Source organism: Pholcus phalangioides, unplaced genomic scaffold, assembly GCF_987345545.1.
Source record: "Pholcus phalangioides strain wild (caught in Gottingen) unplaced genomic scaffold, Ppha-v1.0 ptg000042l_1, whole genome shotgun sequence".
Classification (NCBI taxonomy): domain Eukaryota; kingdom Metazoa; phylum Arthropoda; class Arachnida; order Araneae; family Pholcidae; genus Pholcus; species Pholcus phalangioides.
In genome coordinates this window covers 7871296-7885140 of record NW_028301628.1, presented here as the reverse complement: position 1 = coordinate 7885140, position 13845 = coordinate 7871296, and the positions used below count along the sequence as shown (strand labels likewise).

General features: G+C 40.7%; 1 protein-coding gene across 1 annotated transcript in view; it reads right to left on the bottom strand.

Annotated features, from left to right (window-relative positions):
- LOC149064404 (protein NDRG3-like) overlaps nucleotides 1–9494 on the bottom strand; it is a 30599-nt gene extending 21105 nt beyond the window's left edge. The window contains exon 1 of the mRNA XM_089255426.1: nucleotides 9381–9494. The gene's annotated coding sequence lies outside the window, so the exon portion shown is untranslated. The remainder of the gene's footprint in view (nucleotides 1–9380) is intronic.
- Between the last annotated feature and the right edge of the window lie 4351 nt (nucleotides 9495–13845).

The following is a 13845-nucleotide window of genomic DNA, read 5'->3' as shown; positions in this document are numbered from 1 at the left end:
GAAACGTATCGCGGGCCACTTCACTAAGTTGCCTGAAACAGCGCCACAGGTTACTTAAATGAAAATGTGTGTGATACGGGTTATTTAATGATCTGGAATTGTGCCACTATTAATGGATTTGTAACTGCTCCGTGGGTCACTTAAGCGATCTGTAAATGCTTCGCAGGTCATTTAAATGATCTGCAGAGTTGTTGTTGGTCGTTCAAGTGCTCTGTAGCTGTGCCGCAGCGATCTTCAAATGTGCCCCAGGGGTAACTGAAGTGATATGCAAATGTGCTGTGGGCACAGTTCAAGGGATTTATAAATGTGTGCCGTGGGCACAGTTCAAGTGATATGTAAATGTGCCTAGGATAACTCAAGTGATCTAGGAATGTGTCGTAGTACACTTAAGTTATTTGTGAAGTGGTCACGGGTCATTCAAGTGCTTTGTAACTGCACACGGTGATCTTCAAATATGACGTCGGCCATTCAAGTGATATGTAAATGTGCAGTGGGTCACTTAAGTTATCTGGAACTGTACTGTGAGTCAGTCAAGCAATCTGAAAATGTTGCACTTTGTTCATTTTTAAAAAATTAGGTTTGAGGTCACGGGGCTCCCATCAAATGATTTCGCGGGCCATGGGTTTAGCATGCATGCTTCGAATGATGTTTAAACGCCGCCAGATAAGAATCAATACAAATAGTTTCAAAAGAAATGGGAATGGGGGGGGGGCGAGAAAAAAATGTGTCCGCATGCGCATGGGAACCGGGGAACCGCCTATGTTTCGACTTCTATTTCCAGGACACCACAAAAGACAGACAGACACGCATACGTGGATTGATTGACAGCAAAGGCGCCAAAAATATGTCTGTTGAATCACGAGAGAAGTCTGTTCGGGATCATTAGAAGGGCGAGTCACACACACACACTTTCCCTCTCACTGTTAATTAGTGATCTACGACCCGTTGATCTCATCATTATTTATGCGTCAGGTCCATATTTACTTGATGATTCCCCGCCGAAACTACAGAAGCCTCATTAGAAGCCATAGAAACAGTTAATGAGAGAGATCCCTGTCTCATATCCCATCGGGTCGTGTGGCTATAGAATCGCACTCTCGCGGGAATTTTCCTCTAATTTAATGTAATAATTATAAATCGATTGATAATTGTTTTCCCAGTTGCAAGGATAATTATTCCTCAAAGAAAGGCACCATCCCATTCTTTTACTTTCCTGACTATCCACGGCACTGATCCCGAAACTTTTTGGAGCGTGACCCCCTTTTGACAAGAAATTTATCCACGACTCCCCTTACATGCGGTGACTATACATCCTGGTTTTCCGGGACGCTCGATTTTTTTTTTTTTTTTTGCTAGCAAATGCGCTGTTCCAAAAGCACTTTTCGGAATGCCTTTTTCTCTCAGTTTTGATTTGGCGGTATTGACTTTTATAACTGTGTGTTCATTGTTTTCCTTTCATGTAGTATTATACAAGTACAGTAAAAACCCCTCTTAACGGACACCCCTCAGATGAGGTCATCCCTCTTTTACGGCCAAATGATGATTTGCTCCCCATGTATAATGGAAGTATGCATTTCAAACCCCTGTTAAGGGGTGTCACGACCCCTGAAGTCGAATTTTCAAACATGACTTCAAAAAATACTTCATTCAATCGCAAATAAAATACTAAAAATTTCGTGTCAATCGGTTTATTTGTTCTTTCATAATAAAAGAAATAAATAATGAACTATAGTTTAAATCAGCGGTTCTCAACCGGTGCTCCGTGGAGCCCTTGAGGCTCCTTGTGCACTCTCCAAGGGCTCTGCGGCAGCTCGAGGAAAATAAAAACAGTAAAATTAAAAAAATAATAATTATAAGCATTTTCAAATAGTAAAAATAAATCAAACTTTGAATAATTAAAAAAATTGGCCTACGGGGCTCCGCCATAGAATTTTTTTACTTAGAAGGGCTCCATGAGTCAAAATAGGTTGAGAACCGCTGGTGTAAACGTATACAAGAAAAAACACTTTGAACGCGATTTTCTCAGAATGCAGTTTCTGCGCTCACATCCGCAAGATTTAAAAAAAAACTACTGCTCCGAAAATTCTGAAATTTTGTAGAAATGTTTATTCGACACGTGTTAGTAAAATGAACCTCGGCTTTAGCAATTGACTGGTGGAAAATATTTTTAAAAAAATGTTGAATTTAGATTTTTTTGAATTTATATATTTTTTCAAACTTTAAAAATTCATGAAATTCTAACGAAACGTCTGATATTCAAGTTCGTGGTCCATTTTACTAACACATATTGAATGAATATTTCTGCGAAATTTCAGAATTTTTGGGACAGTAGTTTTTTTTTTTTTTAATCTTTCGGATGAGCTCAGAAAATGCATTCTGAGAAAATCGCGTTCAAAAAGTGTTGTTTCTTGTATAAGTTTAGACTATAATTCATTATTTCTCTCTTTTATTATGAAAGAACAAATTAACCGATTGATACGAAATTTTTAGTATTTTATTTGCGATTGAATGAAGTATTTTTTGAAGTCATGTTTTGTTGAAAATTCGACTTCAGGGGTCGTGACACCCCTTAACAGCATCTGAACAAAGTTTTAATAAGCATTAACTTATCAAAGAAAGAGTAGAGGAAAAACACAAAGTTTCAAGGCTTGTTAGTCTTTAAATATTTTTTTTTTTTTTGTTTAACAACTTGATCGAGAAAACGAAAGTCTAACTTCTCGTAGAATTTTTCCAAACTAAGTTAAATTTGCTCTTACAAAAATCGAGATGTTTTTCCTTATCCAAAATATTCGGGGGGGGGGGGATCGAATTCAACAAGAAATTTTAACATTAATTAGATAGGGGAGTTCATATAAAGAATATATATATATGTATATATACTGTATATATATTGTGCGGACCACGTTAAGACATGAATAAATGGTAAAAATAATTTGCAGACCGGCAAAAAATAAATAAAAGAGGAGTAGTTCGTGGGTGGGAAAAAAATATGTAATTCGCAAACCATGGCAAGACGGCTAAGACAGTTTTAAAAAGCATTGTATAGAGTCTATACTATGGACCAAGGGTAAAACTTTTCCCACCCGCTGCGCCAGGCCATTGTCAAGGGCCACAGCTCCACGGCGCTCTTGACAAAGGTTGGAAGTGCAGTTTGAGAACCCAGACGGTATAATGTTTAAAATGAATATAAAATTATGTAGGACTATATGATATATGGTCGAAATGCCAAACTAGTGGTTGAAGAATACTGCTCTAGAGAGCTATTTTCAGCCAGCAACTACTGTGCGACTGTGTGTGTGTGTGTGTACTCACACAGCTCGATTTACAAGAGTAAATCGAGCCCGATAAATATTCGACTGCACATATCGATCGTTTGGTCGACTCTGTCGCACCACGATCATTTTCTGCACACGAGGGCTAATTAGACCGGGACCTATAATTTACTGCTGATTCCGAACGGCAGCCTTTTTTCTATACTCATCGAGAGGTTTTGCGCTAACCTCCTCGATGTGGGACTTCCCTGCGGTAGCAATCTTCTTCTGTGGTCATGCCGCCGTTTCTGTTGTTCCCCAGTAAAGTTTCTGACAAGAACGAACTCGTGACACCTAAACATCGGCAGCACAGTGGCATTACAATTAACATTAATTGCAACCCGTCTTCTTCGGAATATTATGCTCTCAACCGGCATCGCTCCAAATAAATAAGAGTCAGGGTTTCAATTTTTCAATATTGGAAACACGTGATGAATTATTCTACCACCAGAGAGAAGCCATTTTCTTCGCCCATTAAAAAAAGCGACGAGATAAAACATTGCCAATGAAATATAGTCGTTTCTACCTCTCGCCCCGAATCACTAGGAAACACTGCTATATTGGACGTGAATTTCCATTTCACTTGGCATTCCTCTCGAAATTAACTGCTTGGAGTCGATCCAAGTGAACACCATTCTTTTTTGGTTCCGGTTTCGCAGATACTGTGTGTGTGTGTGTTTGGGATGGTGGACTAATTTCCCTGATAACAGCGATTCGAAACCGTTCATATAAATAGATTATACGTATACAATTCTGGCTAGAAGAATATGAAAAAAAAAACTCACTAGTTTTTAAATTATTAGCATGTTGTCACTGAATGCAAGAATTGGATCACATACAGGCTGTCCGAAATCGTTTACACTGCCGATATCTCAGCAACCGTTGACTTGAGACCAGCGGTTCCCAACCTTTTTTAGGTCATGCTCACCAAAACATCTGAAATATCTCCTCCCCGTACTTTTGTCAGGGGTACCCCACCCCTCCGCTCTTCCGGTGAAATTTCATAATTCATTTATTTGCAATTTAATGTAAGGATCATTCATTTTTGCTTTGCCTCCTTAAATTCCCTTAATCAGGGGTCTCTGAAAAGGCTCCAGGGAGTGCGTGTGCTTGGATGAGAAAACAATTAACTCTGTGTTTGCATGCGCTTTCATGACCGGCGTCTAATTGGGAATAAGGACCTACCGGGCCGTTAGGTCGTGGTCTGCTATTTCTTTCTGACGTGTCGCCCGCAGCTGTGGTGGTGATCTATCTTCAGATGCGAGTCTGGTACTACCGAGTGCCCGACGACAACAATCTATAGCAAGTGAATCTGGAAAAGTTGATAAAGAAGGGCACCTTGTCGGCCGACGGTAGTACCAGACTCACCTCTGAAATAGATGCCGCCACAGCTGCAAGCGAAGCATCGGAAAGGAATAGCTGGCCGTGGATTAACAGCCAGGTAAGTCCTTATTCTCAGTTTACTCATTGTTTTCACATTTGCTATACAATAGAATATTATTTTGTAAAGGCCTGCATTTCTCTTCATTTTATGGGCACAAGGTTCCCGAACTTTATCTGACTGACACAATTTTTCCATGGAGCACAAAATATTAAGAACCCTTAGTCCAGTGATTCTCAACCTTTTTTCGCCATGCCCCATCTAAGCATCTTGTAAAATTCTTATGCCTCTCCCCCCCCCCCCCAAGAGACACACTCGTCAATTTCACACACAAAATTTCTTTGAAGAGATCTCCCCCCCCCCCCATATCCCTCAAATGTCAAATTAGCCTGTGTACTTGCTCCCCCAACCCCGAAAGTAGGTCCTACTTACGCTCCTGTCCCCTTTCTGTGGCATACACAATTTAACCTCTCGATAACGGACACCTATGGGTTTTATCCTAGACACCTAATTTTGTCCACTAACCAATAGTGTCCGTTAACGGATAGCAAAATGCACTGTAAGGAAAAATACGCGTAAGAAAAACGGGCATCTATGGAGCCCCGCGTTGGGAATCAGGGTCCTAATCAAACCCTGCCACTGAAAGAGAAAAATTAAAGAAAGAAGTCATCAAGGAATTGTTTAAAATTTCAAAATTTGAACTGATATAAAAAATGTAGTTCTCACAAGTTTCGAAGCCTTCATGGAAAAAATCAAATTGCCCTTCTTAAAAAGTCGAATTGCCCAATGGTGTGGCGTGGGTCCCACTTTGGGAATCACCGCTTTAGACACGTTCTTCCGATCACAAAGTCTTGAAATGACGTGTAGTTACTTGAAATCTGAAAACTTCTTTAAGGGGTCGTATACGTAAAAAAAATTTAAGAAGTTATCTTTTTGTACAATCTGGAATCAAAAATGGTAGCAATAAGAGTAAGGGTTACGAGATTCGCAAACTGAGAAAGGAAGGCGTCTGCGAACGCATCCTTAGAGTGCCGTCATTTATCTCAACTTTCCCAATAGATAGCGCCACTATTCTAACCGGCCATAATAATAATTTTTCCCTATCTCTAGAACAGAACCACTAAAAAAAAAGCAGAAACAGCAAAAACAAATTCTGGAAATTTCGACGACTTTTTGGTGAATTCGTGCGGGGAAAAAAACATTAAAACATTCATATCGATGAAGAAATATGTTTCAAAGTGGGGGAAAAAAAATTTCTCCAGAAAAAAAAAAGGAAAATAATTCCGGAAGCCTAAAAAAAGGGGGATAAAAGGGTGAATGTTTCGAAGCGCAGGAGAACTCTTGAAATGACATCAAAAAGGAAGGCATGTCCTCTTATAGGAGGACCGTTGTTAGCCCTAAATGAGAGAAAGAAGTTTTAGGGTAAATATACAGGGGTTGTTTCCGCTAATTCTGTACAGTGTACATTCAGCGACCTTCACGGTGGTAGACGAGCATCTTACCACCACGCCACTCGGGCACTCTCTTGTTCGAACCCCACTGGCACCACAGTGGTGGTCAGCCGAAGTTGGTTTTCTGTGGTTACCAACTTGGAGTTGCGAATGCGAGAGCCTCGTTAAAAAGTCTCGCCACAGAGAGCAACAGGCCCACAACGGAACAATCATTCTGTCATTGCACTTCGTTCATAGTTGTAAAAATTGATGGAAGATGTCAGCACTACAGATGACAAAATTACACAGTATGGCCCACGTGTTCTTCGAGAGAGACCTCCTGTTTATATCTCTTCCTTGATAGAGCCGCGGTACAGGAGCGGTTAGCAGGAGAAGAAGGATACACCCATCTTTCGGGAATGCTTCTATATCGCCTTGAGATGGGAAGCGGAGTGTATCCGCTCCTTGAATGTTCAATGAAGTGAAGATGGTAAATGCTTGAATTTTCCTATTATTGTGAGCATAGAGTTATAAGTCTGCCTGCGCTCTGTGGAAAATCTTCTTCAAATAGAGGACAAGCTCGCATTCGCGACTCAAGAAAACCAACTTCAGCCAACCACCACAGCACCGCCAGCGAGGTTCGAACCTAGATCTTGACGATGAGAATCCATCACGATGCCCACACGATGGCAAAGCGGCCATTGATCTCAGTCTGATAAACAACCATTGCTACTTCAACAGAAGTCATCTACACACACGCCTAGACAAACAACCCCTTATATCCGGGGTTTCAATCTTATAAACAACCATTTTAATCCATGGATCAAGTCTGATGAACAACCACTGATATCGGTGAATCCAATCATTTGGATCCACGCATCCATTCTGATAAACAATAATTCGGAACAACGGGTCTAGTCTCATAAAAACCCCAGATTCGTGGAGCTAGTCTGATAAACAACCACAGATATCCATGGACCGTATTACAAACTACCTTTTAGATCCATGTGTGGACCCAGTCTGATAAACTCGGACTGGGTTTATCAGACTGGGTCCATGGTTTCACTGTTAGTGAAATCCACGGATCTAGTCTACTCTACTAATTAACTGCACGTGCACCTCCATATATCTATAAATATTCCTCTAGGGAATTCCTAACACGGATTTGTAGGAAAGTCTTGTGTATGTGTGAGCGTTCGTGCATTCGCGCTTATGTTGTTAGAGTTAGGCTTGTTTCGTGTTATATTGTGCTGCCATCTGTTTTACATATTTTGAAGTAAGAGGGAAAATGTCTATATTTTCGCGTCATATAAATATCGTGAACGTGGATCGAGTCCGATAAAGAAAAACAGAGAGACAACAACTGGCATTCATAGATCTAAATCAGTGTAGATAAACAATCATTTAGATCCATGGATCCAGTCTTATAAACAGTGCCCGACTAGCACAATGGGTGAGGTGCTCGTCCACCACTGTAGAGGTTGCTATCAGGTCCGCGGATTCGATCTTGGGGAAGATCATAGATAATAAGGTCTTCCCCCCTCCCCCTCGAACGAACCTGAGGCGACCACCTGATGTCGGAAATGAAGGCGCCATATTTCTGACCCAGTTCGATAATTGTTGTGTAGCTATGTGACCTGAGTTGGTGTGTGATAAAGCAGTGTTATAAACCAATGCTTCTCAACCTGGGGCCATATGCCCCCCCCCCCCCTTGTGGTCCTGAGATGTTCCAGGGGGCCACGGGTGAAAATCAGATGAAGGGGAGCCACGACAAGTGGTGAATGGGGGCATAAAGAGCTGTGAAGAAATAAAGCTTCCATGTGAATATGGTGGGCAGAAATGTGACTACTTTCAGAATCTAGCAGAGCTGCCTGGTGCTATGATTTTCGAGTGAATTATGCAAGTATGTAAGCTGTTACCCAGCAAGTATGAGGGCCCAAGAACATCCATGGTTTGGGCACCCGTGATACTGAGACTGCCATGCATAGAACCCCCCCCCCCCCCCCACATGAAGGAAGTTCACTGGACTGCTAGCCCAGGGTAGGCACGGATTCAGGGAAGGACCCATTGAGTCTGAAGGATTGACTCATTTCGTTGCGTAGGTTCATTGGATCGTTCCGTATATTTCACAGATGCCTATTTTTCTCATACAATTTGCTTATTGGGTGGAATGAAAAGTGGATTCCTGCTTGGCCTAAGGTTCCAGAGATCGACTGCATTTACAAAATTTTGGCCATTATAAATGTAGTTCTGTTTGAATTCAATTCAATACGTATAAAAATTCTCACATGAGGATATGGGGCGGGGGCGGGGGGGGGGTGGCTGGATAAGACTGGGGGTACGAAAAGGAAATATGGTCCAAAGGGGGCCACGGGCTAAAAAAAGGTTGAGGAACAAACACTGTTATAAACAACCATTTGAATTCATGGATCCAGTCTGACGAACCACCACGGATTCAGATTGATACACAGCAACAACAACAACTGAGATCAATGGATATGGTCTGATAAACACCCTTTTTAGATCCATAGATACAGTTCGATAAACAACACACTGAGATCCATGGATCCCGTCTGACAAACAACACTGATATTCATTACATCTAATACATATCTAAAACAACTATTATACCGTGTATAATCATCTCTCTAATATTTTATAATAAATTATTTAAATTTCAATTATAGCTTGATAACGTTATCTTATTCCTGCGGATAATTGTTATCGCTTATCAAGTACCGCGCCCTTGTTTTTTCTTTCCAGTTTTGCAGGCTATCATGTCGTGTCATAGAAACGCTTTCATAACAAAAAAAATTGTATATATAATCTCATTTTTTAAATTTATCTCAGAATTATCTCCTTTAAGATCAAAATAAAATGATAAAATTAGTGATCAATTTAGAGTGAATAAAATTGAGCACCACACACAGAATTTCAAAAACATAATAAAGCCAAAAAAAAATTCCCTAAAATATACAGTGACTGCCAAAAACATGTTCATTTATAGGATAACGGAATTGAAATACTTTAATGTTAATTAGTTGAAATATCATGATTTTCTAAACACCTTTTCGGAGCGCATGCATGCTTCAATGTCAAAAGGTGAGCCATGCTCGTTAATTGAAACATATCTTTTTTTTTTCACTCTACTAACAAGATGGATAATGGGGTAGGTTTAATGTCGGGATTCTATATGCGTATACGAATTAACAACATGAGCATGTTGATGTTTTCTACCATGTTAAAATGCTTACATACCTTGGTCCGCCTCAGTGCGATTGGATTCGTTGTAAAGAATTTCGGGGATGGACGTCCGTCTTCATCCAAAACCTTCTACCAAATGAACCCTTCGACAGCGGACAAACACTCCCCGTTATTTTCAGTAGGTGAGCACTTACTTGCGCGTGCGCATGCGGTTGCCATGGTTACGGCGTCAACATAAAAATCCCCCCACACGATCTCTTATTGGTCACGTGAACTATGTTTTACTTCAAATTGTTTTTGAAAAAATACCAATAAAAAAAATAATAATTCCGGTCTCCCCACCCCCCCGCCCCCATTGATCCTTTTCTGACCGAATTTAGCGAGGATAAACACTGTGTGATTATCCGAAGTGTGTGACAGAGGTATTTAGGGTAGGTAATTCACTATAGGAAATGAGCTGCTGCTGCGGCCAATGTCCTTGTAGTTTGAGCTCAAACACGAACGTATTACTCCCCACGAATTATTATTCCCTATTTTATTTTTCCGCCTTAGGTATAAAGAATCTACAGGGCGATTCAGCAAAACATCGCGAAACAGAAATGGCAATTCAGGCGTAGGATAGCATACAAAATCACACATAGGTGCGCAAACTCCACCTTCTCGATCCGCTACAGGAAGTTGCTTCACACATTTTTAAAGCAGTCCCCAACTAAACAAGCATGAAGTAGCAATTCTGACAACATAAATACGTTAGAGGCCAGACATTCTCTCAGAACACATTCCGGTATGTAAAGATTCGTTAGAAATTCCGCGTGGACTGCAAGCTTGCTACTACTTCTTTACCGTACATACACCTCGTATGCATTCCTATGCGAAATTTTTAACGAATCGGTACATGTTGCGAATGTGTGTTCTGATTGTATATGTGTGCCCCCCCCCCCTTAACGTACTTATGTTGAACGCCAGATATACAACAAATGTGCAGATGTACAACAACATTGTTACGCCAGATAACTTGATATACATTACAGCTCTTATTAGTGAGTCATCATTACCAAGCCCCCCCCCCCAACAACCTACAGTAGAGTCCTTAGGCTGACACCTCTGGTGCCTCTATAGTGTGAAACAACAAAAAATGATGAGAATGGTCCGTAAAGCCTTTAGGGACGTCATGATCGTAGAATGGTCCGTAAAGCCTTTAGGGACGTCATGATCGTAGAATGGTTCGTAAAGCCTTTAGGGACGTCATGATCGTTACCAACGACGCAACTAGAAAGAAAAATTTATTTTGTCTCCCAGGGCCAGTATAAATTTTGGCATTCACCCCCCCCCCCCATAATTTTTAACGGAGAAAGAGTGAGAACTCATCACCCATCTTCGTCCAACGCACCAGATCCTTCTACCCTCCCACTCGTTGCGACCCTGATCATTACTTATACTGTAAAGGAGAATTATAACGAGGCAACTTTTATTAAGAAATTCATTTGAAATTCATTTATGGCACTCCAGAGTATATTCTTGCTTTTGGTGTTACGGTCAAAGACCGTCTGCTCCTTCAAATTTTCTCAACTTCCTCGTAGGCCAAGTATGGTTCAAAAGCGTTATGTTCATGTGAGTTTCTACTATTGGATATTTTCAAAAATTTTAGTGTCTAACTAAAGCCCAACCTGCCACCCGAGTGCACTGCACCCTCGCTTAAGTCGCCTCTGAATTCTATGTTATAATAATTAACTCCCCCCTAACCAAGGGCCTAGCGAGAGAGGAGACTTGGGGTTCGGGTCCCTCCCCCCTCCGAAATGTGAGAAAATGACCGAAAAAAGGGAAAAAGATGGCCAAATTTATTGTTCTATCACTTTGGTTTCTCCCCCGAACGAAATTTCTGGCTACGCCCCTGCCCCTAACATATTTATGTTGTTAGAGTTATGCGTGTTTCGTGTTCAATGTCGCTGGCTTACATATTTTGAAGTAAAAATGGCAGATGCCCGGGAACAAAAATTCAACTACGGTTTTTACTCACCAAACAAAACGCTATTGACAGTTTTCACATAAAATTTCAAAACATTCTGATCAGCATTAGTCCTTATTTCACATCATTTCCATCACCCTGCATATATATAATATTCGTCTTTGATTTGTATAGAGAACGTAACTAATACACTGCTAAAAACAATTAGGGGAAATGCAGTTTTTATTTCAATTATGAGATTTTCAAACATTTTTTTTAATTGATGAAATATTAACATTATGGTAGTTATTCACAAAGCGTTGTGTCCTAAGAGTTAATCATCAACTAAATTTTAATAACTTTAAATTAATAATACATATTCCCTAATTGTTTTGAGCAATGTTTAAGAGAATCGAAAAAGCAGAAGAGGAAGTTCCGAATTTTGTCTCCCGAATAATAATACCAAGAAAACCCAAGTGCTCCGATATCATTCGTAAATTGGCAACGTCCTTTGCACTCAATGAATGCCTGTCAAAGATATATTTTACTGCCCCATAAATTGTTTCTGAAACTTCATTTCCTGTGCGCAGTAAATACCCAAGAATATTGTGTGGCTTCGCGTTGTCTTCAAGAAGTCGCAACTTCCGAGTTGTATTCAAACTCCTCCGAAGGTGACTCTCCATCAGATAAGTCTATTTGATAAGACAATGGTTGATGTCAGAAACACGCCATCGGCTCAATCGCTTTTACTGTGGGAAGAGTTTAATATATGATTTAAGGTCCACGTGTGTGGTTGCCTTTCGAATATAATTATCTCGAAAATTGTTTCAACGAGAGTTAACATATTTACACAAGATGGTGCTGATTGCATTAATATTATAATACAGGGGTTGTAGACTTTTTTTCCAGTCGCGACCCAAAATCAACAGAAAAATCAGCGACCCTTCGAACCGTTGTTCTTCGAAATTAGTGAAACCAGTGACGCAATAAATAATGCACTTATGATAGACTGTAAAAGTGGATTCGTAGGACCCGTGTTGAAACCCCACCGGTCGGCTGAAGTTGGTTTTCTGTGATTTCCAGTTTCGAAGCGCGAATGCGAGCCGATCTCTCCGTTGAAAAGTCTCGCCGCAGACAACAACAGGCCTACAACGGTACAAATATTCAATGATTACACTTCATTCACGATTTGTATAGATTGGCAGCACTAAAAATTCAAGCACAAGATATGCACTCGGACTATTAGACACTCACACTTAAGGCACAACTCACTCGTTAGAAAATTACCCATGGCGATAGACCGGAGCTGTGCTCGGTTCGAAAAAAAGCTTATTGAGAACGAGACCGACACAACCCTCTTCCCATCTCGAAGAGATATTGAAACATATATATACCCCATAGTTCAAAATAATTCAGATTTGTACGACCCTTCTCGGAAGCCCCTGGGAATCAAGTTTGGGGTCGTGACGCATAGCTGAAAAGTGCCTGACTGTAGTGGATTTTCATGACCCATCTAGGAAGCCCCTGCAAATCAAGTTTGGGTCATGAAGTCATGAACGGTACCAACTATTTTCTTCAATCATAACTTCGGAGCTTCACTTTACGGATGAGTTGATGAACAGCTCGGTCAGGTTTATCATCCTAATACCACTGACTTTGCCGTAGGGTCAAAGGTTGCTCTCTTTAGTGCGTCTTTTAACAGCTGATCCAGGTGTTCCACGACCCACAGACGATTTATGATTTTGCCGCAATCATTCCGTGCTAGTCTAATTTGCCACCCATCCAAACTTACAGCATTGGGCTAAAGCTGCTGTGCGGTCGTGTAGTCTGAGTGACGCACTCGCATCGTGAGGATCCGGGTTCGAACAATACCGGCAGCATAATAGTGGTACGCTGAAGTTTTCTGTGGTTCTCAACTTCAAAACCCGAATTTCGATCTCCCTGTTGAAAAGTCTCACCACATAGAGCAACAGGCCGATAACTCTAGTGTGTAACTGCATTCAATCATTACACTTCACTCATAGTTTGAAAAATTGAAACAGCAATAAACATTCAAGCAAAACACTAGAGGGCACAACCCATTCGGTAGTAAATTGCTCATGGTGACGAGACCAGAGTTGCACTCTGTTTGAAAGAAAGCTGAGGCTGTAAACCCAGACATATGACAAAAACTTTTCTCTAATGAAACATGTTGAATTTTCGATATGTCGCTTTGTGATATGGGGGAGGGGGGTTCGTTCTTACACAAACAACCCCCCCCCCCCCATTTAATAATTAGCATTATACGGATTCGAGACTGAGCATATGTCAAAGGTCAGGTGTCTTGTGGGTGCTCTTCAGGAACGTACGCAGGTGGGATCAACCTTTTGGAGTGGGTACAACAATTTTCTACCCGAGAAATTTTGAGTTACCACCCTACAAAAAGCTTTTAAAATAACAGAAATTAGTTAGAGAATCATATAAAGGCTATTTTCTCTTTCAATACTTTTTCACAAAAATATTAATTTTAATTTCTAGATTGGCTTAGTGGGGGGTCACATGGGCCCCTGAACACAACCCTATATTCACGTCTAG